Raw genomic sequence first — 25,821 nt, 5'->3', positions numbered from 1 at the left:
GCCGTTACAGAACAGTTTCTATTCCCCCCTCTCTTGCTTTTCCCTCCTTCGAGGCTCACACAGTCCAGATCTTCTCTCCTCTCCCGGTCCATGTGGCGGTCATCTATCGCCCACCTTCCTCTACTCATCCCCCTTCTGCCTTTCTCTCTCACTTTGAATCCTGGCTCTCTTTCTTTCTCTCCTCAGACTCCCCTGTTCTTCTCCTTGGGGACTTCAATTGCCACATTGATGACCCCTCTCTTCCTTGGGCTTCCCGCTTTCTTTCTCTAACCTCTTCTTTTGGCCTTCAACAGTGGACTGCAGCCAGCACCCACAAGGATGGCCACTAATTAGACCTGGTTTTCACTAAAAACTTCTCTCTCTCCGACTTCTCCATTTCCCCTTTTCCTCTCTCTGACCATCACCTCATCTCATTTTCTCTCTCTCGCTTCTCTCCATCTCCATCTCCATCTCGCCCTCGTTTTTGCAGAAACCTGCACTCTATTAACCTACCAGCTCTTAATTCCACTTTACGCTCCTCCCTCTCCTCTCTCAGTTCCGCTTCAGACCCTGACAACCTGGTCAGCAACTACAACTCTGCCTTATCTTCCTCTCTTGATCTTCATGCCCCACTTTCTCTCTGCCGTCCTCGCCCTTCTAACCCCAGACCCTGGCTAAACTCCCACACACGCATGCTGCGTTCCTCCACTCGTTCCTCTGAACGCCTCTGGAGGAAATCTCATACGCTCGCAGACTTTATTCACTACAAATTTATGCTATCCTGTTTCAACTCTGCCCTCTTTCAGGCTAAACAAACCTACTTTTCATCACTAATCAACACACACAAGTCTAACCCACGCCGTCTCTTTTCTGTCTTTGACTCTCTACTCAGACCACCCTCAGCTGCCTCCTCTTCTTCATCCATCTCACCTCAGGACTTTGCTGACTTTTTTAAGAAAAAGGTGGAGTCCATACGGCAGAACATCCCATCTGTTGCCTCCTCCCATCCCACAATGCTTCCCAACTCTCCTCCTGTCTTTCTTGACTCTTTTTCTGCTATCTCGGAGGAGGATGTATCACTGCTGATCTCCTCTTCGCCCTCTACCACTTGCCCACTTGACCCCATTCCCTCCCATCTCCTAAAACCTCTTGCTCCTTCTATAATCCCTATGCTCACACAGATCTTTAACTCTTCCCTCTACTCTGGTACCTTTCCTTCATCCTTCAAGCATGCAACCGTTATACCATTACTCAAAAACAGCAAGCTTGACCCTACCTGTCCTTCTAACTATCGACCTGTCTCCCTCCTGCCTTTTGCCTCCAAACTCCTTGAACGTCTTGTATTCTCTCGATTGCTACACTTTCTCAACACCTATTCTGTACTAGACCCTCTACAATCTGGCTTCCGCACTGCTCACTCTACTGAAACAGCCCTCACTAAAATAACTGACGACCTCCACGCTGCCAAAGACAGAGGTCATTACACTCTGCTCATATTACTCGACCTCTCTGCAGCATTCGACACCGTGGACCACCCTCTTCTCCTTCACATTCTCCATACTCTTGGTATTCGGAACAAAGCTTTATCCTGGATCTCCTCTTACCTCTCCCATCGTACCTTCAGTGTCTCTTTTGCTAACACCTCCTCCTCCTCTATTGATCTCTCTGTGGGGGTACCCCAGGGCTCTGTCCTGGGACCCCTTCTCTTTTCTCTCTACACACTCTCTCTAGGTGACCTAATCACATCTTTTGGGTTTAAATATCACCTCTATGCTGACGACACACAAATTTACCTTTCAACCCCTGACCTTACACCTGCTATACAGACCAAAGTTTCTGAATGCCTCTCTGGAATATCATCCTGGATGGCCATCCGCCGACTGAAACTTAACATGGCAAAAACAGAGCTCCTTATACTACCTCCCAAACCTGGCCCTACTACATCCTTCCACATTGCTATTGGAAATACGATCATTCACCCAGTAGCCCAAGCACGCTGCCTAGGGGTCACACTTGATTCCTCTCTCTCATTCTCCTCTCATATTCAAAACGTTTCTAAAACTTGTCGCTTTTTCCTCCGCAATATCACAAAGATACGCCCTTTCCTCTGTTACTCAACTGCTAAAACTCTGACTCAGGCCCTCATTCTCTCACGTCTCGATTACTGCAACCTCCTGCTGTCCGGCCTTCCTACCTCTCACCTGTCTCCCCTACAATCTATCCTAAACACTGCTGCCAGAATCACTCTACTCTTTCCTAAATCTGTCTCAGCGTCTCCCCTGCTGAAATCCCTGTCCTGGCTTCCGATTAAATCGCGTATCTCACACTCAATTCTACTGCTCACTTTTAAAGCTTTACATTCTTCTGCCCCTCATTACATCTCAGCCCTAATTTCTCGCTATGCACCATCACGACTCTTGCGTTCTTCTCAAGGATGTCTTCTTTCTACCCCCTTTGTATCTAAAGCTCTCTCCCGCCTTAAACCTTTCTCACTTTCTGCCCCACACCTCTGGAATGCTCTTCCCCTCAATACCCGACTAGCCCCCTCGCTATCCACCTTTAAGACCCACCTTAAGACACATCTGCTTAAAGAAGCATATGAGTAGCACTGGATAATCATGGACACATGACACAAAGCTTGGCCTCCTGCAGACGCACTTACTAGTATTCCCTCCTACTGTCTCTGTACGTTCTCCCTACCTACCAATTAGATTGTAAGCTCCTCGGAGCAGGGACTCCTTCCTTAATGTTACTTTTACAGTATGTCTGAAGCACTTATTCCCATGATGTGTTATTTATATTTGTTATTTATATGATATGTATTACTACTGTGAAGCGCTATGTACATTTTATGGCGCTATACAAATAAAGACATACATACATACATACATAGCCCCAAAACGGAGGACAAGGCGCAGCGTTCCTGTAATGAACCCTATCCCACGGAAGAGTGGCCCTTCCAGTCCAATAAAGAGGAAGACATCTCTTACCGGGAACCCGAACCGAGTCACACCCACAAAACATCCCAAGAATGGTGGGGGTGCCTGAACTCGGCACGAACCGAAAAGACCACTCTCTATGATGACGAATATGATCGGCAGGAGAAAGAGCGGGAGCAGCAGATCACCAAATATTTCTGTCAGCTAACGCAACTGCAAGAAAAGCCTGGCGTATACAGTGAAGCCGCTGAAGTATCAAATAAAGAAGGAGACCCCAGTATTCCTGATGGAACGGAGTCATCCAAAACAAAAAGGCGGAAAAAGAAAAAGAAAAGCAGTTCTTCACATACCGTGGAAGGAACAGACACGTCCGCAGATCCTGTGGAGAAAAAGGGGGGCCGAGTTGCCCTGCAGCCTAGAGAAAATGGAGAATTCATCCCGCGGATAACCAAATATCCAGAGGGCCCAAGGCAGAAGTCATGTACCCCAAAGAAGTGTCTGTCCGGTGCCAACAGTGAGGAACCCTCAACCAACCATCCCAGGGAAGCGGAGCCGGAACCAGTGAGTGTTGATCCCTTGACCAGCGCTGTATATGCCCTGAAAAATGCCAGGCATGACTGTGATATGCTCCGTGAACAATTGAAACAAAAGAAAGATGGTTACACAGAGCTACAGAAAAATAATGTGAAGCTACAGAAACATGTGCTCACAGTTTACTCTTTGGCCAGGACAGAATTGGACGATCTCAAGACTGAGCTAGATGCTGCAAACACTACAAAAGCCACCATGGTGGAAAAGAAGAACCAATCCAATAAAATGATGGCTAAGCTGAAGCGGAAGTATGAGGAGGCACTGAAGGAGATTACAGTCTTTCAGCAAGAGGTTCACGGTCTTCGCCTACAACTGAATGCCTCACAACAAGAGGTCAACAGTGTCCGGACAGAGGTGGACGTATCTCAGAAAGAGATTCATACACTCCGCAGAGCACTGGATGCCTCACATCATGAGACCAACAGCTGCCGCACAGAACTGGAAGTCTCCAGAAAGGAACTTCACAGTCTCACTGAGGAGCTGGACATTGCAAAGAAAACTATCCTCCATCTTAACTTAGATCTCAAAGTCTCTCAGAAGGAGCTTCAGAACCTAAACCTGGAGATGGAAGTCTCACGCCAGGAGACAGCCCGCCTCCAAGCAGATGTGCAAAAATGGAAGGAGGACTGCAAGGAGGCCATGAATAGTACAGAGACTGAAAAAGGAGAATATTTAAGATTAAAAAGAGAAAACTTAAAACTGAAAGTAGAAAATTCTCATTTGACAGACTACATCAAGGAAAAGAATGAAAAACTGCACGAGCTTAAATAAATAAATAGACTTTTGGAAGATGAGAAGTTTGAAGAAGAGCACCGACTGCAGAACCAACTGCAAGGTCTGCATACACACCTCCAGAAGGCCGAGGAGAAGCAGCAAACTCTGCAGGAAGACAATCTGCAGGCTGCTAAAGAAGTACAAGTGCTCAGGAACGTCTGATTACCCAGTATGTCCCCGCAAAGCAGCATGAGAAACTGAAGGCTACCCTGAGCATCACCAAAGCATCGCTAAAGGGCAAGCTTAGAACCCAGGTGACTCGGCAAAAAAGGGAGCACAAGAAGGTCCAGAAACTGAGACAAGTAACTGTGGGCCGAGCAAAGAAATTCGCAGTGCTTCACAATACAATGAAAATGTGGAAGCAAGCTCAGAGAAAGCAAAGTGTGCAGATAAATTCCCTGAGAAGAGACTTGCAAGATGCACTCATAAAACAGGGATCTCTCGCGGATGAGATTACAGTCCTACAAGGACAAGTATTGACCCTGACTAAGCGTCAGTATCCCACAGCCACAAAAACCCATGAAGACAAGGGAACAGTGAGAGCTGGGAATACCGCTCGTCTGAAAAACAAGATTGCAAAATTTGAACCACCTAAACAAGCACTAGCAAAACCTTCAGCCACCCAACAGACAACAAAAAAATGTACACGTGCTGAATAAAAACCATAAGAATCCTTAGCTGATGAATCTGAAAAGATGGGACATTCTCTGAAAGTGGATGTGGAATTGCAACTCAATCTCAAAGAAGCTGAACTAGCAACTCCATTGAGTGGAAAAAGTGCAGAGAGATAGCTTCAAGAGCGGAAAACTCAAAGGGCTGTTTTCAAACGCTCTGCAACTATTGCCATACAGTCTGCCTACAATAAGACGAGCACCCGACGCGAGGGAAATCTCATGACGGCGCACGCAGTAAAAAGACTAAACCTGGAAAAAGTCCTCCTCGAGCGACTGAGGAGTGCTGATCTCAAGCACTTTCGGAAGGAGACACGAAAAAACTGGAGAAAGGGCTCCAATCCCAGCGGGACTGAGGGTTCTCTTCCTCCATCCACTCTCATTCAATTCACAGAGATGTCTCGAATGAGAGTGGAAGGATGGGCTTTGGCCGTGGCAAGCCCGAGCTTCTCACAAACAGGGGAGGTATGTAACAGGGGTTTATCCCTGTTCTGGAAATGTGCCTCTAATCCAGCAGTGTGGTGGTTAACTGCTGGTTGTCAATTAACCAACACCATCTGGCTGATTAGGTTTGTTAGAAAAGCCTGCCCTTGAAAAAGGAAGGGAGATTTCCTGAGTCTCACAAACTGTGGGACTGACCATAGGAACAGATGTCATGAGCCTTCCAGAAGAAACTGCACGCGGCTTGCAAGACACAGGGGAAAGCACTTCTGAACCTGAATGCTGATATAGCCTGAGGAAAAAGGCAGCAACCCAGGAACAGAGAAGACTTTCCCTCCAACTACAAGAAAACAGATAAGACTTTCTTTTATAAGACTTTTTGTATATTTGCACATATCAAGATATATGTTTGGGGCTGGGAGACATGCTAATCTAAAGGGAGTTGTGGACTGCATAGGTTTCACTAGAAATACTCCCAAGTGGAACAGAAGCTTTGTTTGACCCCTTATTTGCATATATTTGGATGATTTTCTTATGTTAAAGAAACAGGCGCAATAAAAGCCTTATTTAATTTCAGCTTAAAAAGTCTCCATTGCATACCTCTGCGCACGTCCTCCTACAGGACTATTCACTAAACATTGATAAAATCAGCGCATTGTCAATATACTTTGCATTGGTTTATCTTGCTCTATAACATGTGTCAAAACGGTATTCGCTAAGTGTAACGGATTGGGGGACTCGCAGTTCCCAGCGCGTCCCCGTCACCAAGATTCCACAGTGCCTAGTCCCTCCACACCCCTACATCCCCAATCTCTACCTTCCCCCCTCAGCCATTCCTCCCCGGCACAGTCCGCACGCCCAGGCTCACACTCTGCGCGCGCGCAGTCCCCTCACCAAGCGCGCGCGTTCACGATCGCGGGTTCCCTATTGTGTGTCACGCGCTCCTCGGCATGCCTCTGTCATCTCTGTCCATCCCCTACCTGGTTCCTTCGTTCCTCCTTCCCATATGTCTCCTCTCCTGTGCTCCTCCTCCGCTGGTCTTCCCCCAGGCTCTGGTGCACGCGTGGTGTGCGCGCATAGCAGGGTTACACAGGGCGCGCACCCGCTCTAGTTACTTGCCGCCCCCACGCTCTGGCTCCGTCCCCCGTCGGTTGCAGGCTATTACCTTGGATTACCTTCTTGTCTCCTCCCCTGCTCACTCTGACCTATCCCTGCAATTACCCACTCAAACCTCTGCTCCACCTCTCATCCCTATTGGCCCCTCTTCCTATATTACCTCACTCTGTCCTCTCAGTCCTTGCTTTGCATAGATTTCCTGTAGCTCCTGTGTGTGCAGTGTCTATGCCTAGCTCCCTTGTCTGTTTCAGCTCTGGTTCCTGTCCCTGCCCCTGTTTGGATTCCTTGCCTTGAACTTGAACTCTGCTTTGCATTTGACTACACTGCTTTCTCCTGCCCTTGAACCCTGGCTTTTGGACATCACTACGCTGCTCTCTCCAACCCCTGAACTCTGGCACTTGGACATTACCCTCCGACCCTTTGCACCCCGGACTCAGCAAGTATTACGTTAACCCTTGCTCACCAGGCCCGGCAACGCTACTACCAAACTCAGGGCACGCCCTCACTGCTGTGGGTGCGTGTTATACCTTTACCCACCTCAGTACTGGGGACTGGCCAGGTCTGCGGGCATACAGGCGTTACATTATGCAGAGCCCAACAAATGCAGACCCCCCTGAGGTGGGCCAAGGTGTTTCCATGGAACATTGGCAATTCCTAAGCGATCAACTTACTAATGTCACACAGAGACTGTCTAATTTGTCTCTCTGGGAAGCTCCTGTGGCACCATATACCCCGGTCCCAGTACCTATAAGTAATCCGGGGCCACGTATTCCACCCCCCAACCGGTACGACGGGGATCCCCTCGTTTGCCGAGGGTTCCTGAATCAGTGTGACGTGCAATTCGAGATGTCCCTGTCCCACTTCCCCACTGGTCGTACAAAGGTGGCCTAAGTCTATGCCCTACTCACTGGCGACGCTCTCGCTTGGGCTTCTCCCCTCTGGGAACACAGACCAGATATAACCCAACATTACTCCAAATTCCAGCATGAGTTCCAACAGGTTTTTGACACACCCGCACGTAGGGAGACTGACGCTTTATCCTTGTTTCTTCTCTCTCAGGATCGTAGGTCAACTGTAAGATACGCGGTGGAGTTCCGCACCATCGCTGTAGAAACCCAGTGGAACGATGAAGCTCTTGCTGCGGCATACTGGCACGGTTTGTCCGAATCTCTCAAGGATGACCTTGCAGCTCTCGCCCGGCCTTCATCCCTCGAGGAACTAATACCTCTCAGTATCCAGATTCATCAGCGTACTCAGGAACGACGCCATGAGCGCCACCGTTCTCGTTCTCTCTCGTCCTTGTCTGTTTCTCCTAGGTCTCCTTCTTTGGCCCTCCCTGTGTTGGACGCCCCGGAATCGATGCAAATCGGCAGTCAACAGCTTCGGGCCGCTGAGAAAGCGCGACGCCGTGAGGAGAGTCTCTGCTTCTACTGCGGTTCCCCAGATCACCAACTTCATCATTGCCGCTTGAAACCGGGAAATGGGAACGCCCAGTAAAGGTAGAGGGGCTTCTACTGGGTACTATTTCTTCTTCCCCCTCTCTCCCTAAGGAACTACCGAAGAAGATAGTCCTCCCCATAACACTCGTGGGTCCGGATCTTCAGGTAGAGGTTGAAGCTTTCATCGATTCCGGGTCTTTTGGCAACTCTCTCCCTCTTTTCACTCTCTCTCTTTTCACTCTCTCTCTTTTCTCTCTCTCTCTTTTCTCTCTCTCTCTTCTCTCTCTCTATTCTCTCTCTTCTCTCTCTCTCTTTTCTCTCTCTCTTTTTTTTTCTCTCTCTTTACTTTCTCTCTTTTCTTTCTCTCTCTCTTTTCTCTCTCTTTTCTCTCTCTTTTCTCTCTCTCTCTTTTCTCTCTCTCTCTTCTCTCTCTCTCTCTCTTTTCCCTCTCTTTTCTCTCTCTCTCTTTTCTCTCTCTCTCTTTTCTCTCTCTCTTCTCTCTTTCCTTTGTCTCTCCACTGTCTCTCTCCTCTGTCTCTCTCTCTCCTCTGTCTCTCTCTCCTCTGTCTCTCCACTCCTTGTCACTGGAGAAGGGGGGAGTTCATCTTTTGCCCTGGTAGCAGACAGCAGAAATACTCACTGCTTCCAAATCTTACTGAAAGGCTCCTCTGCTGCTAACCCCGCCCCCACCATCCTTTACCAGGCCAATCATAAGCTCTGCTCTCCTTCCCACTGGCATCTCCTACAGCAGCTGCTGCTAGGCCAACCATCTGTTCTTCCCTCCCCGGGACACTCAGTAAAAAACGGGAAATTTCAGAGTATGACTGCCCACCAGGACACATCATAAAAACTGGGACTGTCCAGGCTAAACCGGGATGTCTGGTTACCCTAATTCTACTGCCACCCACCCTGGGGTAACTACAAGCTTCACTAACCACCTGTACCAACAACTATGCAGTGCTTTCTGTTTAACCCATTCATTACCTAAGTGTCTTCTGCTAAGGTAATGAAACTGGCTGCAATTTTATTGTTATTGCACAGGATTGATACTGGAGGCTGTCGGGGACCTCCTGGAGAAACTCTTGTGGATCCACAGATCTCCGGGGGTCCCTGGGGGTCTCTGCTGTCCTCCAGTATCAATCCTCTGCAGTAAAAATAAAAGAAAATGCTTTTATGCCTCTTGCAATATTTTTTGCACCCGCCTTTAGCTAGCACCAATATATTGCAACATTTTAAAGTACAATAAGCTTATAACTGCTTAGTGAATAGCAATTTCTGGCAAAAAAAGCGATTTGGTTTTTTTTTGGCTTTTCATACAGCTTTTCTTTGTCAGTGTTAAAGCTCGTTAAAAAACTGTTAGAGCTACTTTTTACCACTATATGTACATTATTTCCCCCCCCCCCCAAATTTTTTTTATAAAGATCATATTTCTACATAGACCCCAATCAAGTCTACAGTACACGCTAAGAAAATTGTGGAGCAAAATTGGTCCAAAGAGCGATATGAGGGGTGAAAGAGGAAACACGTACGAAGCCATGGCAGGATAAATAGATTTCTAATGAGATGTATTAAATTGTGCACCTCTGCTAAACGGTTAACGTCTCCAACTGGTAATCGGACAGGTTTAAAAACTCCTGCTGAAACTGCACTCATGGAGTCTTGAGCACCCAGGAGGGCTGTGTGCTGACAGCAAGACACAAGGGGTCCAGACTTCTATGCCTGGACACAGAGGACGCAGGACCCTCAAGCAGACAACTATCCAGACTTCGGAGACTGACATGAAAGGTCACCTGCATTGATGTACCTTTGAGACTTTGGAGTGATAGACTGGCAAGGGGCTTTCCCTCCCAGACTTGTAGAGAGGGACTGGGAAGTGAGTTACCCTTTACACAGGGATAGGTGTTTGTTTATTTTGTTTCATTTTGTATGCGTTGCCTTGTTAAAGGCACAGGTTGAATAAAGACATGTTTTACATTTCCCCAAATCTGTCTCCTTGTGTGTACGCCTGCACCTCCCTCCTACACTCTTTTTAATGCGTTTTAATGTATTAAGCTTACTTGGGTTTCTATTGAAATTATATAGAAAAGCACAGCACTTCCTCTTTTGAAAATAGGCAGCCATATTGGGTGCCCGGGGAAGCAGGTTCTTTGCTGGTCGATCACAGGAGAATGGATCAATTGGCATCTTAGATAATTGAATTGCCTTAAAAGAATAGAACTGCTGCATTTATTGAAACAAACAAAAACATGGCAAGAGGTAATGACTCTTTAAATTATGAATACAAACGTAAAAATAACACCGTTTATTAGGGGGCGTTCTATCTAGTTTCTGCATCAAGAGTAACCCATAGTAATTGGTTCTAGAATTCAAGTTATGGTTTTGGATTAAAAAAAAAACATGCAAAGTGGGCAATAATGTATAATCTGCCTGTTGTAAATACAATTATGCTTGGCAGGATTATTCACTTTCCTCAGGCACCAATGATGGAATAAAGTAATTCTGAAAGCTGGCATTAGAACATTTCTTTATCTGTAGAAATATTATATTTATCAAAGATTTGTTTTTGTTTACTTCAGAACAGATTGTATTTTCTGCTGGCTAGCACAATATTTGATCTCTACGTGGGGTAACAATGCATTGTATTAAATATTGAAACTTACATTTACAATGTTATCTGTGTTTCTGTTTTGTCAGACATTTACTTTGATTGCTTAGTAAATATTCAATTTATTCAGATTTTTTTTTTTTTTACAAAACTCTTAAGGGATTTCTAAATAAAATTGAAAATCATCTCTATTCAATATTCATGTAATGCAGTAAAGTTTGTCACTGCCATCTGCTTTACAATATGACAGTGGATTTATTTACAATGTGATTTAAAACTAATTAGCGAACAGTGTTAAAGAAAATGCACCCATCTCATTGGTTACACGTTCACTAATTCTTTATTTCTCAATATTTAAATGTAATGTGTTTAGTCCATTTTAATTTATAACAATGTCACAATGAGCAAATAAAAAATACAGAAAGTTTGATTTATTTGTATAATATATAAACAGTCTGATAAATTATTTACAAATAGCTTTATTCTTATCTTTTTACTTTAGATAGTATATAGTATCTGTCATCTAAATTTAGCATCTGTCGTCTAAATTTAGCATGCTGAACTTGATGGACGCATGCAACCATATTTTGGGTACAACCAAGCCTAGTAATTAATTGATCCAAGCATGGCAGTTTCTGCAGTGTTGGCAAGTGAATTGGAAGAGTCAAATACTATATCCTGCAGTTTTGGAAATCCATTGAATTGTAAGATATCCTACTGAGTGTTCGGGCGTTTGTCCAGCTAACATTCAATGAATTACTAATGTGGGAGTGCTATGATTCACTAGCAAATTAAAATTCCTGAAAAAAAATCTATTAACATACCATAGTTTTGCCTAATGGGAATAATAATGTTAGTACCAATGCAAGTTGATTTTGTGATTTTTTTTTCTTGTATATTACATGTATTCAAAATGTTTGTGGATCATAATCAGCAACAGGTAGTGTGTTGGTCTCGTGTTCACACAGTTTTAGTCCAAATTTATATATCAATGCCCTTGAAAACAAAGGGGAATGGTATAACGCTATTGAAAGCAGTCAACCTCTGGCTTATCTTTATAAATAAACGTTGATAAAATTAAGTCGTATAAATTTGATTGCCTAATCAAATGACATTACAGAAATAATAACATAATAATTCCTAACTATGCACCAGATCATTTAATCAGGTCATCAAATGACATTGAGCTTCGGAAAGGGATATTTATTGCACAACTCCTTGTAGTCCATTCAGAATACAAACAGGTTATCCCTTAAGAAGATGGCGTGCATGTAACTAGCAATTCAATATTATTACTTGTAGGGGAAATAAAACAAAAGATTTAATGCGCATGAGATTGAATAGAATTGCACAGTAAAAAGAAATGAGATAATTGGGCGCCGGATTCAAGTACGTACAATGCAAATAAAAATGTATAGCATTCTGTGCAAAAATGACTGTTTGTTTATCAATATTTCTGTTCATCAAGATATTGATGCAGTGATGCTACCATCATGCACGCATGGCAGCATTTGTATGTTGGTGTCATCGATTTTCTGACATAATGGTACCGGATAATAGAATTTTTTTTAAACATATTTTTAGTTGCTATGGTAGTACAGCTAAACCCCGTTATAACGCGGGTCTCGGGGTCCACCCCGAGACCACCGCGTTACTAACGGGGTCGCGAGAAAAAAAAATGGCCGCCGCGCTTTAGCGCATATTCATCCCGCGGGACAGGAGATGGGAGCGGGCATGTCCCTCCGCTCCCCGCTTCCCCTGTCACCGCGGGACAGGCCGCGGGGCAGGAGATGGGAGCGGGGATGTCCCTCCTGTCCCCGCTTCCCCCTGTCACCGCGGGACAGGCCGCGGGGCAGGAGATGGGAGCGGGGATGTCCCTCCTGTCCCCGCTTCCCCCTGTCACCGTGTGACAGGCCGCGGGGCAGGAGATGGGAGCGGGTATGTCCCTCCTGTCCCCGCTTCCCCCTGTCACCGTGTGACAGGCCGCGGGGCAGGAGATGGGAGCGGGGATGTCCCTCCTGTCCCCGCTTCCCCCTGTCACCGCGGGACAGGCCGCGAGGCAGGAGATGGGAGCGGGGATGTCCCTCAGGTCGCCGCTTACCTCAGATCCCGCTGCCTGCACGGAGGTGGTAGCGGGGGGTTTCTTCTCCCCACCGCTGTCCCTGGCGCTCCCGCTGCCTGCGCGGGAGGAGGGGGGGGAGCGGGTGGTGGTGCTGGTCGCGGCCTTTCCTCTGCTCCGACCCCACCCCCCATCTGTGTAGAGTGAGAGAGTGTGTGTGTGTATGTATATATGGGAGAGAAAGTGTGTGTGTGTGTATATGGGTGTGTGTATGTGGGTGTGAGTGTGTGTAAGTGTCTGAGTGTGTGTGTAAGTGTGTGTAAGTGTGTGTAAGTGTGTGTAAGTGTGTGTGAGTGTCTGTGAATGTCTAAGTGTGTGTAAGTGTGTGTAAGTGTGTGTAAGTGTGTGTAAGTGTGTGTGAGTGTCTGTGAGTGTCTAAGTGTGTGTAAGTGTGTGTAAGTGTGTGTGAGTGTCTGTGAGTGTCTGTGAGTGTCTGTGAGTGTCTAAGTGTGTGTAAGTGTGTGTAAGTGTGTGTGAGTGTGCGTGAGTGTGCGTGAGTGTGCGTGAGTGTGCGTAAGTGTGCGTAAGTGTGCGTGGGAGTGTGTGTGAGTGTGTGTGCGTGTGCGTAAGTGTGTGTGAGTGTCTGTGAGTGTCTGTAAGTGTGTGTGAGTGTGTGTGCAGTGTGAGCAATGAGGAGTGTGTGTGCAGTGTACAGTGTGTGTGCAGTGTGTCAGTGTGTGCAGTGTGAGCAATGAGCAGTGTGTGTGCAGTGTGCAGTGTGTGTGCAGTGTGTCAGTGTGTGCAGTGTGAGCAATGAGGAGTGTGTGTGCAGTGTACAGTGTGTGTGCAGTGTGTCAGTGTGTGCAGTGTGAGCAATGAGCAGTGTGTGTGCAGTGTGTCAGTGTGTGCAGTGTGAGCAATGAGCAGTGTGTGTGCAGTGTGCAGTGTGTCCAATGAGCAGTGTGTGTGCAGTGTGTCAGTGTGTGCAGTGTGAGCAATGAGCAGTGTGTGTGCAGTGTGCAGTGTGTGTGCAGTGTGTCCAATGAGCAGTGTGTGTGCAGTGTGCAGTGTGTGTGCAGTGTGTCCAATGAGCAGTGTGTGTGCAGTGTGTCAGTGTGTGCAGTGTGAGCAATGAGCAGTGTGTGTGCAGTGTGCAGTGTGTGTGCAGTGTGTCCAATGAGCAGTGTGTGTGCAGTGTGCAGTGTGTGTGCAGTGTGTCCAATGAGCAGTGTGTGTGCAGTGTGCAGTGTGTGTGCAGTGTGTCAGTGTGTGCAGTGTGAGCAATGAGCAGTGTGTGTGCAGTGTGCAGTGTGTGTGCAGTGTGTCAGTGTGAGCAATGAGCAGTGTGTGTGCAGTGTGCAGTGTGTGTGCAGTGTGTCAGTGTGAGCAATGAGCAGTGTGTATGCAGTGTGCAGTGTGTGTGCAGTGTGGCAGTGTGAGCAATGAGCAGTGTGTGTGCAGTGAGTGTGTGCAGTGTGTGCAGTGTGTGCAGTGTGCAAAAAAAAAAAATGAAAAAAAAAATTTTTTAATTTTTTTTTTTTTTTTTTTAAAAACGGGAGCCACGGGAAAACCGCGTTATAACCGAATCGCGGTATAACGAGGCGCGTTATAACGGGGTTTAGCTGTATTAAGATGTACTGGACTCCATCAACTTGAATGGTTACCTATTATTTTCCTTTGAATTGCGCTGTGTGTGTGTTACAGATGCTGCCACGAGTATCCAAACACATGCGTTTGAAATTCTGGGGCAATCTCCCAGTAATGCTGCAACATTTCTGTGACATTTCTGCAGACAGACTAATGGCCCGTCGGATTAACACAGCGGGGGTCTTTGGCAGTCCCATTCAGTTTGAATGGGACTGCCAGTGACCCCCGCTGTGTTAATCCGATGGGCCATTAGTCTGTCTGCAAAAATGTCACAGAAATATTGCAGCATTACTGGGAGATTGCCCCAGATTTTCCAAGGCAAGTGTTCGGATACTCGTGGCTGCATCTGTAATCACTGTACCATGTCTCCCAATCCTGGGTGATCAGGCCATGCTGTGTGATACCGGTACCTCGTTTGAACTAATATATTAAAATGGAAGTTGGAGCTCATATATTAAAATGTAAGTTGCAGGCTTGTGCTTCACAAAGACAGGTCGTACCACTTTCCTATGACTCCACAGGGGATTCCCTCCATCAGCTCTAGTTAATCAAATGTTATACAGTATCTGGAAATGCTGCTTACTATCAATGCACTTTAGAAGAGAATAGTCTGGTCCTCAAGCCCTAATCAGTGCACTTTCATTAGAGGAAGCTAGGAGAAGAATGCACCTGTTTTGTACATCTGATCTAACTGCAATAAATACCACTGAACTATAAAGAAGTTTGATTCACTGTCTTGAGCGAAAAGAAAGGTGTCAGTCTTGGCCATCCTGCTGCTATCCAGAGGATCCATGCAGACTGGAGGCGCTGCCCCAAAGAACTAAGGTACCCTGAAAACCTGTCCTACCTGTTCTCCTCCCAACACTGCAGAGCATTCAGCCCTTCTGTTGCCCCACAGGTACAGCACAACACCTAAATGGAGTAGCCAGAGAAGCAGATGACACCAATCTCACTTGGGCAAGGGGGCGGGAAGTGTTAAAAGGGCTATATATCTATATATCTATATATATCTCTATCAAAAATGAATAGATGATACCATTCTGTGGCTAACCAAATGCTTTTATTTGTGCGAGGTTTCGAGATACACTGATCTCTTCTGGCGATGTAAGAAGAGATCAGTGTATCTCGAAAGCTCGCACAAATAAAAGCATTTCGATAGCCACAGAATGGTATTGTCTATTCATTTTTGATTATGTATATATGTGTAGCCAGGTCCCCCTCTGCCTGTCGCCCCCCCCTCACCTTTCTGGCGATCGCGGGTGCCGCCGAGCCCCATGGCGGACCCGTCGGCGGTTGCAGGAGGGGGGGGGGGTGGATAGGAAGGAGTGTGGAGGTTGCAGGGGACGCATGCGGCCGGTTGTTAGGGCCGCGATCGCATTGTTAGGGCTCCCGGCGGCTCCCGTGCAGTGCGCCGCCATCTTGGATAGTTGGCACATGCGCAGTAGGCTCCGGCGGCCCGACGACTTGCACATGCGCAGTGGCAGCCCGCGAAACCCTAGCCTACCAGGGAAGGCTCTTGGATGGGACTACGAGTCCCATGAGCCTTAGGGGACCCTACGTGATGCCAGGGAGCCAATAGGGCTTAGAATCTCCCTGCTGAGGAGATTTTGATACATTTTGCACGCTGAAGGAGCCCACGTTAGTCAGGACCAGGAAAAGCTAGGGGAAGGAGGTGAGTGCAGGGTCTGTGACCCACTGCATTAGGCCAGCAGCCCCCTAGGCCCCAGTTAGGTCCTGAGCCCCTCTCAGCTTGTGGTGCTACAGGGACAGGCCCTAGGTTAAGGACCCTGTCACATTAGTACCAGTGGTAGATAGGGACACAGCGAATGCTGCGCTCCCCGAGAAGAGGCTTGGGCTCAAGCCTACGCCCCAAAGAGACAAAGACTATCTCCAGGGTGGGATCGCCCCTGGCGGACCCTCGTGCAAGGAAGCACCGGATCACAGACAAGATCACCAAGCGGCAGATTCTTTTCGAAGTTGCTTGCAGGCCCGAGTGCAGGAGCGCTCGGCAGGTACCTTCATAAGTGCACCAACAAATCACCTATTCATATTCATATTCTCACATAGTGGCAGTGCTGACCACGGGACAAAGGGGTTAACTGTGGACACGGTGTGGGGTACACGGTGGTGGGTGGAAGGTACACTTCTAGTGGAGTGAAAGACACTTTGGACTGCGTTATATGTTGTGGAGTTACCCCCTATGGGAAGTAGTATTATAAGTACATTGTGGTCACTGATAAGTAAAGTGTTTGATTATCCTGCACATATATATATATATATATATATATATATATATATATATATATATATATATATATATATAACCTGGTTATATACATCTCCGTGTATGTACTTATTGTATATGTGGGTCCTGTGTAGGCAACCTACTACATTCCTAGAACCCTACACAGGTGGAGGCGCTGCAAACCAGATCGAGCCGAAGGACTCACCCCAGGTTCCCAACAAACAGAGGCTCAGGCCCCTTGTTAACCTACAGGTATATGCACCACACCTGGTAACACATAGGTTTTCACCCACACACACTATATCTGTGCTTTGGATAGAAGGAATACCCGTTACATTTGGAGGCACTGCTGAGATAAGACCTAGGGTGCCCTATTCAAATCAGTATCATAAGAGATCAGCAACATGGTAATTCCCTCAAGTCAAGAAGTCCATGCTTGGGCCATCTGCTCCCGGGAAACACCTAGATACGTAGTGGCCGTAGGGAACGTTCCAGCGTTAGTGGTGGAAAATGACATCCGGGACTCGTTGAGGAAGCTCCTAGACCCAGATAATGTATGGTACCAGGGCAGGATGTTCAACTCTACTTTTAATTGGAGCGCCATACTATTCACTGTGGGGCAGGACTTATGCCAAGAAATGGCCCCGAACACCCTAGTAGCCCCTGAGGCCCCGCCAGAAGGCTACCCCCTTATATACTCGGACTTACTAGAAATACGGGAAATGTTTTCAGCAAGGGGCCCTACTCAGGTTCATGATGAACCGTCCACCAGTACTTGGCCACCTACTGCACCAGTGTCAAGTACCCCAAAGTCTCCTTTACTCCAAGCGCTCTCACGGGAGCCACTAGTTGGGCTGACAGTCCGCCCCCTTCACCAGTATCCGCTCCCCGTGGGATGAACTCCCGGCCTATCAGAGACAGTAGGGTAACTAATGAAGGTTCCGTAATGGGGGTGACGCTACCCCAATTCGTAGAGGCCATCACCATGGCTTCCCAGTCACAAAGCTACCGGAAACGCAAAGCCTTCTCTGGAGTACTTCCAACACCACAGGGGGAGGAAGGGATAGACCCTTGGAGGGAGAATGCATTAAAAGTCATAGAGGAATTGTCGTGCACTGACACAGTGAAAGGCAGCGTATCATGGAGTGTCTTAGGCCTCCATCTTCTACCATTGTAACCATCCACAGGGACCAACAAACAGAGTTGACGGCATTGGAGATGGTGGAATACCTTCTGGAAGCGTACGGACTAGCAGAAGATGAAGGAGCAATCTGGACAAAGTACTATAATCTCTATCAGAAGGAGGGGGAAGACTTGTCGGCCTTTATACACCGCCTGCAACTGGTCTTGGGAATCCTACTCAATCGTAAGTTGATTCCAGCCTCTGGGATGGATGAGGCGCTTCGTAAGCAGTACCTGCGGGGATCAAGCCCCATTCACCCCATAGCCAATATGCTCCGCAGCAAACTAATGGAAGGGAGTCCCCCTACGTTCACCAGATTGCTGCGCCAGGTGAAAATTCATGAAGCACATGCTTTGTTACACTCTCCCGCAAAACCCAAGAGCCCCTCCGTCTCAAAGGGAAAGGAGTTTATGGATAAGAAGGAAGAGTCTGCCGCCCCGTCCAAGAGGTACAAGCCAAAACCCTCCAACAAACCACCTTCCCCGTCCAAGGTTCGTCCAGAACGCCGCGAGGTTGTGTGCTATAACTGCGGTAAGAAGGGCCACTTCTCCAGTGACTGTCCAGAGAGGGAGGACTCACCAGAGGAGAAACCTCCCAATAGGGAAAATTCAGCCCGGTCAATGGTCTGCCGTGTACAGACGGCGAAATCTGACACCGAAACCCCTACTGGATCCGAAGAGGCTCCTCCTGACTCCGGCCCCAGTGATGATGCCTTACCAGGGGATGCTTACAGTCAAGTAGGTCCGTCAGCCATCGTGCGGGTTTTACTGGAAGGGATCTAAGCCTCTGCCCTACTGGACACCGGATCCCAAGTGACCATAATATACCGCAAGTTCTATGACCAGCATCTCAAACACTGCCCCCTGCAGTCGGTCGAACATATGAAGGTGAGGGGGTTAAGTAACGAAGACTACCCCATCGATGGGATTGTAAGGGTTCGACTGGAAATACTCCAATTGAACCCTGGCAAGAAACACCCCATGCATGTAGCAGCAACGGTATGCCCGGAGCCCCAAGACCAGTGCAAATATCCGATCATCTTGGTAACCAATACTGATATAGTACAAGCGGTAATCAGAGCATACCTCAAAGAGACCAGCGAGTTGCCGATGGACAATCCGCTCCTCGATCCCGTTCTACGAAAAGAGTGCAACCGGATATGCCTTGGAGCGTCACGGGACCTCTACAATCGTCAACACGGACTGACGACCATATTACCAGGGGGAGTGCAACGTATGGACGTCTGGTGCTGTTATCCCGAGCGAGATGAGAACGATCAGCTTTTCTCTCTGGAGAGTACCCCTGATGAAGAGGTTCAGAGAGGGTATAGGGTACTACCCGAAGTGAGAGAGTGAACGACTAAAATCCCTCTACGAACTTACGTATATGTGCAGAATATCTCCCCATTCCCGATGAACCTTGATGCAGGACAAAGTCTGGGTTGCATATATCCGGTTAGCCCTGTGGCAACAACGCCCCAGGTGAACACTGCTGCAGTGGGTGAGCGGTTAGTCGATCTGGACTTCAACTTCGGCGAGTCAACGTTGCCAACTGAGTGGAAAGAGCGACAGACAACCAAGTTGAATAAACGACGGACTGTGTTCTCCACGAGTGAGATGGATGTGGGGTGCAGTCGCATCGCTCAACGTGCCACTAGACTGAGTGACGCCACTCCGTTCCGTGAACGCTCTCGTCGCATCGCCCCTAGGGATGTGGACGATGTAAGGAACATCTTGCAAGAAATGGAAACCGCTGGGATTTTGACGGAGTCTCGGAGTCCTTACGCCTCTCCCATAGTGGTGGTAAGGAAGAAGAACGGATCAGTCCGACTGTGTGTCGACTATCGAACCCTGAACAATCGTACGATACCGGACCAGTACAACCTTCCTCGCATTGAAGAGATTCTGAATGCTCTGAATGGGAGCCAATGGTTCAGTGTGCTCGATTTACGATCTGGGTACTATCAGGTACCCATGAATGCAGAGGATAGGAGAAAACAGCCTTCGTCTGCCCCCTTTGTTTCTACCAATTTACACGCATGCCCAAAGGTATATGTGGGGCCCGTGCTACCTTCCAACGCCTGATGGAGAAGACTATCGAAGATATGAACCCTCGGGAGTGTCTAGTCTACCTGGACGACATCATTGTCTTCGGAAGGACCCTGGAAGAGCACGAAGAGAGGCTGCTTAAAGTTATAGACCGTCTTGGGAAAGAAGGGTTGAAATTGTCCCTCGACAAGGGCCGGTTTTGTCACACCTCGGTGACCTACGTGGGACACATCATGTCAGCTCAAGGAATCGCCACCGACCCAGCCAAAGTAGAAGCGGTCGTGAACTGGCCTAATCAAGAATGTCATGGAGCTGCAATCCTTCCTGGGTTTCTGCGGTTATTACCGTCGCTTCGTGGAAGGGTACTCTAGTAGAGCTAAACCCCTGAACAATCTTTTGAAGATATACCCCGAAGATACAGGAAGGAAGGCCACGTCGGCCCGTCAACCGTTTGGCGATAAATGGACACCTGAGTGTGAACAGGCCTTCCTGAAGTTGAAGAAAAGCCTGACCAAAGCGCCGGTGCTTGCATATGCTGATCCAGAACAACCATACGTTCTGCATGTGGATGCCAGTCTCAATGGACTAGGTGCCGTCCTGCACCAGAAGCACCCTGAGGGCCTTCGGCCTGTAGCCTACATCAGCCGCAGTCTGACACCCAGTGAACAGAAATACCCTGTCCACAAGCTGGAGTTCCTGGCTCTCAAATGGAAGATCACGGAAAAGCTCCACGATTACCTCTACGGTGTTACGTTTGAGGTAAGGACAGATAACAATCCCCTCACGTACATCAATACCTCAGCCAAATTGGATGCAGCAGGGCACCGATGGCTGGCAGCTCTAAACAATTACCAATTCTCCCTGAAGTATAAGCCGGGACCATTGAATGTAGGGGCTGACGCCCTATCCCGACGACCAGGGCTAAGTGCTACTCCAGATGATGAGGAATGGGAAGAACTCCCAGGACCATGGGTGCGAGCTATGTGTAGCACTGCCGCCATCGTCAACGATCAAGTGGCCTTCTCAGAATTACGGGTTGCGGATTCCTTGGGATGCCAGTCGCAGGCTGTCCCAGCAGCCTACTGCGATCCGAAGGGGATGAATATAACTCATGACAAAGTGCTACGGTGGAAAGATCTAGTAGACTACCAAATACAAGACCCTGTAATTAGTATTATTAGGCAAGCCATTGAAAAAAGGAACCCAGCCCTCCTGAAGCGTACTTTCAAAGACTTAGTTGCCTCGCTCATGCGGGAAGCGGACAGATTCGAAATTGATAATGGCTTACTCTATCGGGTGGTGCAATATCACAACCACCCGGATAGACGTCAACTAGTCCTCCCTAAGAACTTGCAATACCTGGTGTTAAAGTCCCTACATGATGAACATGGACATCTCGGTGTAGAGAAGACCTTTGGGTTGGTCCGAGACCGCTTTTTCTGGCCCAAGATGCGAGAGGCCGTAGAACGCCACTGTCGCCGTTGTTCCCGGTGTGTACAACGCAAGACCCTGCCTACCAGATCTGCACCCATGGGCCATCTGAAGAGTACTGGCCCCATGGACCTTGTGTGTATGGACTTTCTGTGCATTGAGCCTGATAGCCGAGGAATATGCAACGTGCTGGTCATCACGGACCATTACACCCGGTATGCCCAGGCCTTCCCCACGAAAGACCAGAAAGCCATCACAGTGGCAAAAATACTATGGGAGAAGTACTTCGTTCACTACGGCCTTCCAAACCGCCTTCACTCAGACCAAGGTCGAGATTTTGAGAGCACGCTGATCCGAGAACTGCTCAAAATGTTGAACATTGCTAAATCACGAACGACCCCGTACCATCCCGAGGGAGATGCTTTGCCAGAACGATTTAATCAAACTTTGCTGGACATGCTTGGAACTTTAAAGGGTGCTCAGAAGACTGAGTGGACGCGACACGTAGAGGCCCTGGTTCACACGTACAACTGTACCCGACACGAGTCAACTGGATTCTCCCCATACTTCCTCCTGTTCGGACGAGAGGCGAGACTGTCTGTAGATGTACGCCTTCGAGTCTCGACGGATGGAATACACAATGCTACCCATTTCAAATACATGCAAAGGCTCAAAGACAGCTTGCAACAGGCTTACCAACAGGCTGAGAAATCTACAGCTAAGCTGAATTCTGACAATAAAAGGTGATACGACCATAAGGTCAAATATCAGGAACTTCGTCCTGGAGACGCTGTGTTGCTTCGCAATCTGGGAGTCCCGGGAAAACATAAACTGGCTGATTGATGGAGAGATGGTGTATATGAAATAGAATCCCAAATGCCTGGCCTCCCGGTCAATCGCATCAAAGACACTGACGGCCGGGTAAAGGTATGGCACCATAATCATCTTCTCCCCATTCCACAAGTGGGGGATGAGGAAGCAGAAATATTGACCACACCACTGAACGGTGAGTCCGATTCCTCAGAGATTGGTCAAGAGACTGTACATGATCATACCAATCTTGAAACTCTGGAAGATCCCATGGAAGGACCCTCTCAAAGGGATCCTCCTAATGGAGGGGCATCTCCTGGAGGAGCTACGGGTAAAGGGCCCTGTAGGCCAACGCCTACTAAGGTGGCTCCAGCGGGCCAGCCTTTGGATCCACAGAGCCCGTGCTTTGTGCTGAACAGAGACTGTTCAGAGACATTTCTCCCCTCAAGGGAAGAGGCTGAGCCTCAGGACTGTACTTATTACTCCCCTGAGGGAGTTGCTGAAGAACAGATCCGAAGGAGCCAAAAGTTAGGTACCCTCCCAATCGGGTAACCTATGATCAAATTGGGGCACCCCACTATGAGGCTCAGCAGTGGTTTCGTAGCAAAATACAGTCAGTAATTGTGATGCTCACAGAACTATGCAATATCATTTAAAGTCGATTGATGTGTTAAGAGTGTATTTTATCGTTGCATTTTTATTATATAATGGTGCCATGCAAATTTTCATTATATAACTTCTGTACATAGTTATATTTAGTTGTGTCCCAAGCGAGGACGTTGGGGTTTTTACCAGGGGGAGGATGTAGCCAGGTCCCCCTCTGCCTGTCGCCCCCCCCCCTCACCTTGCTGGCGATCGCGGGTGCCACCGAGTCCCATGGTGGACCCGTCGGCGGCTGCAGGAGGGGGGGGCAGATAGGAAGGAGTGTGGAGGTTGCAGGGGACTCGTGCGGCCGGTTGTTAGGGCCGCAATCACGTTGTTAGGGCTCCCGGTGGCTCCCGTGCAGGGCGCCACCATCTTGGATAGTTGGCACATGCGCAGTAGGCTCCGGCGGCCCGACGACTTGCGCATGTGCAGTGGCAGCCCGCGAAACCCTAGCCTACCAGAGAAGGCTCTTGGATGGGACTACGAGTCCCATGAGCCTTAGGGGACCCCACGTGACGCCAGGGAGCCAATAGGGCGTAGAATCTCCCTGCTGAGGAGATTTTGATACATTTCGCGCGCTGAAGGAGCCCACGTTAGTCAGGACCAGGAAGAGCTAGGGGAAGGAGGTGAGTGCAGGGGTCTGTGACCCACTGCATTAGGCCAGCAGCCCCCTAGGCCCCAGTAAGGTCCTGAGCCCCTCTCAGCTTGTGGTGCTACAGGGACAGGCCCAAGGTTAGGGAACCTGTCACATCAGTACCAGTGGTACACTACCGACACGTTTAATCCGAGCAGGGCTAGTTCCGCAAGCCGGGGGATGCCCCGGCTTGCTAGCCCCACTCCCTCGGCGTGCCGCGCGTCACCGATGCGCGGTCACGCGTCATCGGGTGTCAGCGCCCCCTGCACGCGCGTCCAGGGCTCCCCGAGGGAGCCCTGGTGTCCCGCGATGTGGGGGACGGCGGCAGGGGGTTCCGGGGGACCTGGCGGACCCGGCAGCGGGAGGGAGAGCACCCCGATCGGAGGGCGCTCTTCCGCTGCTACGGCGCGCGCCCGGCACCCTCCGGCGCGCGCCAGGTTACTGCTGCGGCCGAGAACGGGCAAATGCTCGAATAAACTCGGCCGCAGCAGTAGATAGGGACACAGCGGATGCTGCGCTCCCCGAGAAGAGGCTTGGGCTCTAGATTATGCCCCAAAGAGACAAAGACTATCTCCAGGGTGGGATCGCCCCTGGCGGACCCTCGTGCAAGGAAGTACCGGATCACAGATGGGATCACCAAGCGGCAGATTCTTTTCAAAGTTGCTTGCAGGCCCGAGTGCAGGAGCGCTCGGCAGGTACCTTCATAAGTGCACCAACAAATCACCTGTTCATATTCATATTCTCACATAGTGGCAGCGCTGACCACGGGACAAAGGGGTTAACTGTGGACACAGTGTGGGGTACACAGTGGTGGGTGGAAGGTACACTCCTAGTGGAGTGAAAGACACTTTGGACTGCGTTATATATTGTGGAGTTACCCCCTAGGGGAAGTAGTATTATAAGTACATAGTGGTCACTGATAAGTAAAGTGTGTGATTATTCCTGTATATATATATATATATATATAAACTGGTTATATACATCTCCGTGTATGTACTTATTGTATATGTGGGTCCTGTGTAGGCAACCTTCAACATTCCTAGAACCCTACACAGGTGGAGGCGCTGCAAACCAGATCGAGCCGAAGGACTCACCCCAGGTTCCCAACAAGCGGAGGCACAGGCCCCTTGTGGACCTATAGGTATATGCACCACACCTGGTAACACATAGGTTTTCACCCACACACACTATATCTGTGCTTGGGATAGAAGGAATACCCGTTACATATGTATGTGTATATGTATGTTTATACAGTTGTGTGAAAAAAAAGTACACCCTCTTTGAATTCCATGGTTTTACATATCAGGACATAATAACAATCATCTGTTCCTTAGCAGGTCTTAAAATTAGGTACATACAACCTCAGATGAACAGCAACACATGACATATGTGTCATGATTTATTTAACAAAAATAAAGCCAAAATGGAGAAGTATGTGTGAAAAACTAAGTATACCTTATGATTCAATAGCTTGAAAAAACCCCTATAGCAGCAATAACTTGAAGTAATCGTTTTCTGTATGACTTTATCAGTCTCTCACATTGTTGTGGAGGAATTTTAGCCCAATCTTCTGTACAATGTTGCTTCAGTTAATTGAGGTTTGTGGGCATTTGTTTATGCACAGCTCTCATAAGATCCAGCCACAGCATTTCAATCGGGTTGAGGTCTGGACTTTGACTGGGCCATTTCAACACCTTGATTATTTTCTTTTTCAGCCATTCTGTTGTAGATTTGCTGGTGTGCTTGGAATCATTGTCCTGTTGCATGACCCAATTTCGGCCAAGCTTTAGCTGTCGGACAGATGGCCTCACATTTGACTCTACTGTTGAATACTTTGGTATACAGAGGAGTGCATGGTCGACTCAATGATTGCAAGGTTCCCAGGTCTTGTGGCTGCAAAACAAGCCCAAATCATCACCCATCCACCACCGTGCTTGACAGTTGGTATGAGGTGTTTGTGCTGATATGCTGTGTTTGGTTTTCGCCAAACGTGGCGCTGTGCTTTATGCCCAAACATCTCCACTTTGGTCTCTTCTGTACAAAAGACATTGTTCCAGAAGTCTTGTGGTTTGTTCAGATGCAACTTTGCAAACCTAAGGCTAAGGCCCCGCTCCCAGAGTCAGCGCGCCCGCACTGCAGACAGGCGGGGCGCTGACGTACACTGACCGTGATATGCGGTCTGTAGGGAGCGGGCGCGGAGCGGGAGGTGGGCAGGAGTGGGAGGTTTGAGCGGGAGGGGGGCGTGGCTTGAGTGGAGGGACCCGCTACTCTCCCCCCCTCCCTCCACGGCTCGGGTAAGTAAAGCAACACACACACACAGACAGAGGCAGGCACTCACGCACTCAGGCACACACATACATACACACACACACACACACACACAGACAGAGGCAGGCACTCACGCACTCAGGCACACACATACACACACACAGACAGGCACGCACGCACTCAGACACACACACAGAGGCAGGCACTCACGCACTCAGGCACACACATACACACACACAGACAGGCACGCACGCACTCAGACACACACACAGACAGGCACTCACGCTGCTGTCACT

The 25,821-nt window shown here is 48.5% G+C and overlaps 1 protein-coding gene and 1 long non-coding RNA gene across 8 annotated transcripts in view; one reads left to right on the top strand and one right to left on the bottom strand.

Moving 5' to 3' along the window:
* The window catches only part of LOC142478096 (uncharacterized), a 40,255-nt gene extending 29,834 nt beyond the window's left edge, over window positions 1-10,421 (top strand). Inside the window, exons 3-4 of one of the 2 annotated variants that reach the window (XR_012793001.1) lie at window positions 7,571-8,010; window positions 9,372-10,421. This is a non-coding gene — a long non-coding RNA (uncharacterized LOC142478096). The remainder of the gene's footprint in view (window positions 1-7,570; window positions 8,011-9,371) is intronic. The other variant, XR_012792995.1, reaches the window with a different exon arrangement.
* The window catches only part of CSMD3 (CUB and Sushi multiple domains 3), a 1,548,521-nt gene that overhangs the window by 703,431 nt on the left and 819,269 nt on the right, over window positions 1-25,821 (bottom strand). The gene's annotated exons all lie outside the window — the stretch shown is intronic.

The sequence above is a fragment of the Ascaphus truei genome, chromosome 2 (assembly GCF_040206685.1).
Source record: "Ascaphus truei isolate aAscTru1 chromosome 2, aAscTru1.hap1, whole genome shotgun sequence".
Taxonomy (NCBI): Eukaryota; Metazoa; Chordata; class Amphibia; order Anura; family Ascaphidae; genus Ascaphus; species Ascaphus truei.
This window is presented reverse-complemented; position numbering and strand designations above follow the sequence as displayed.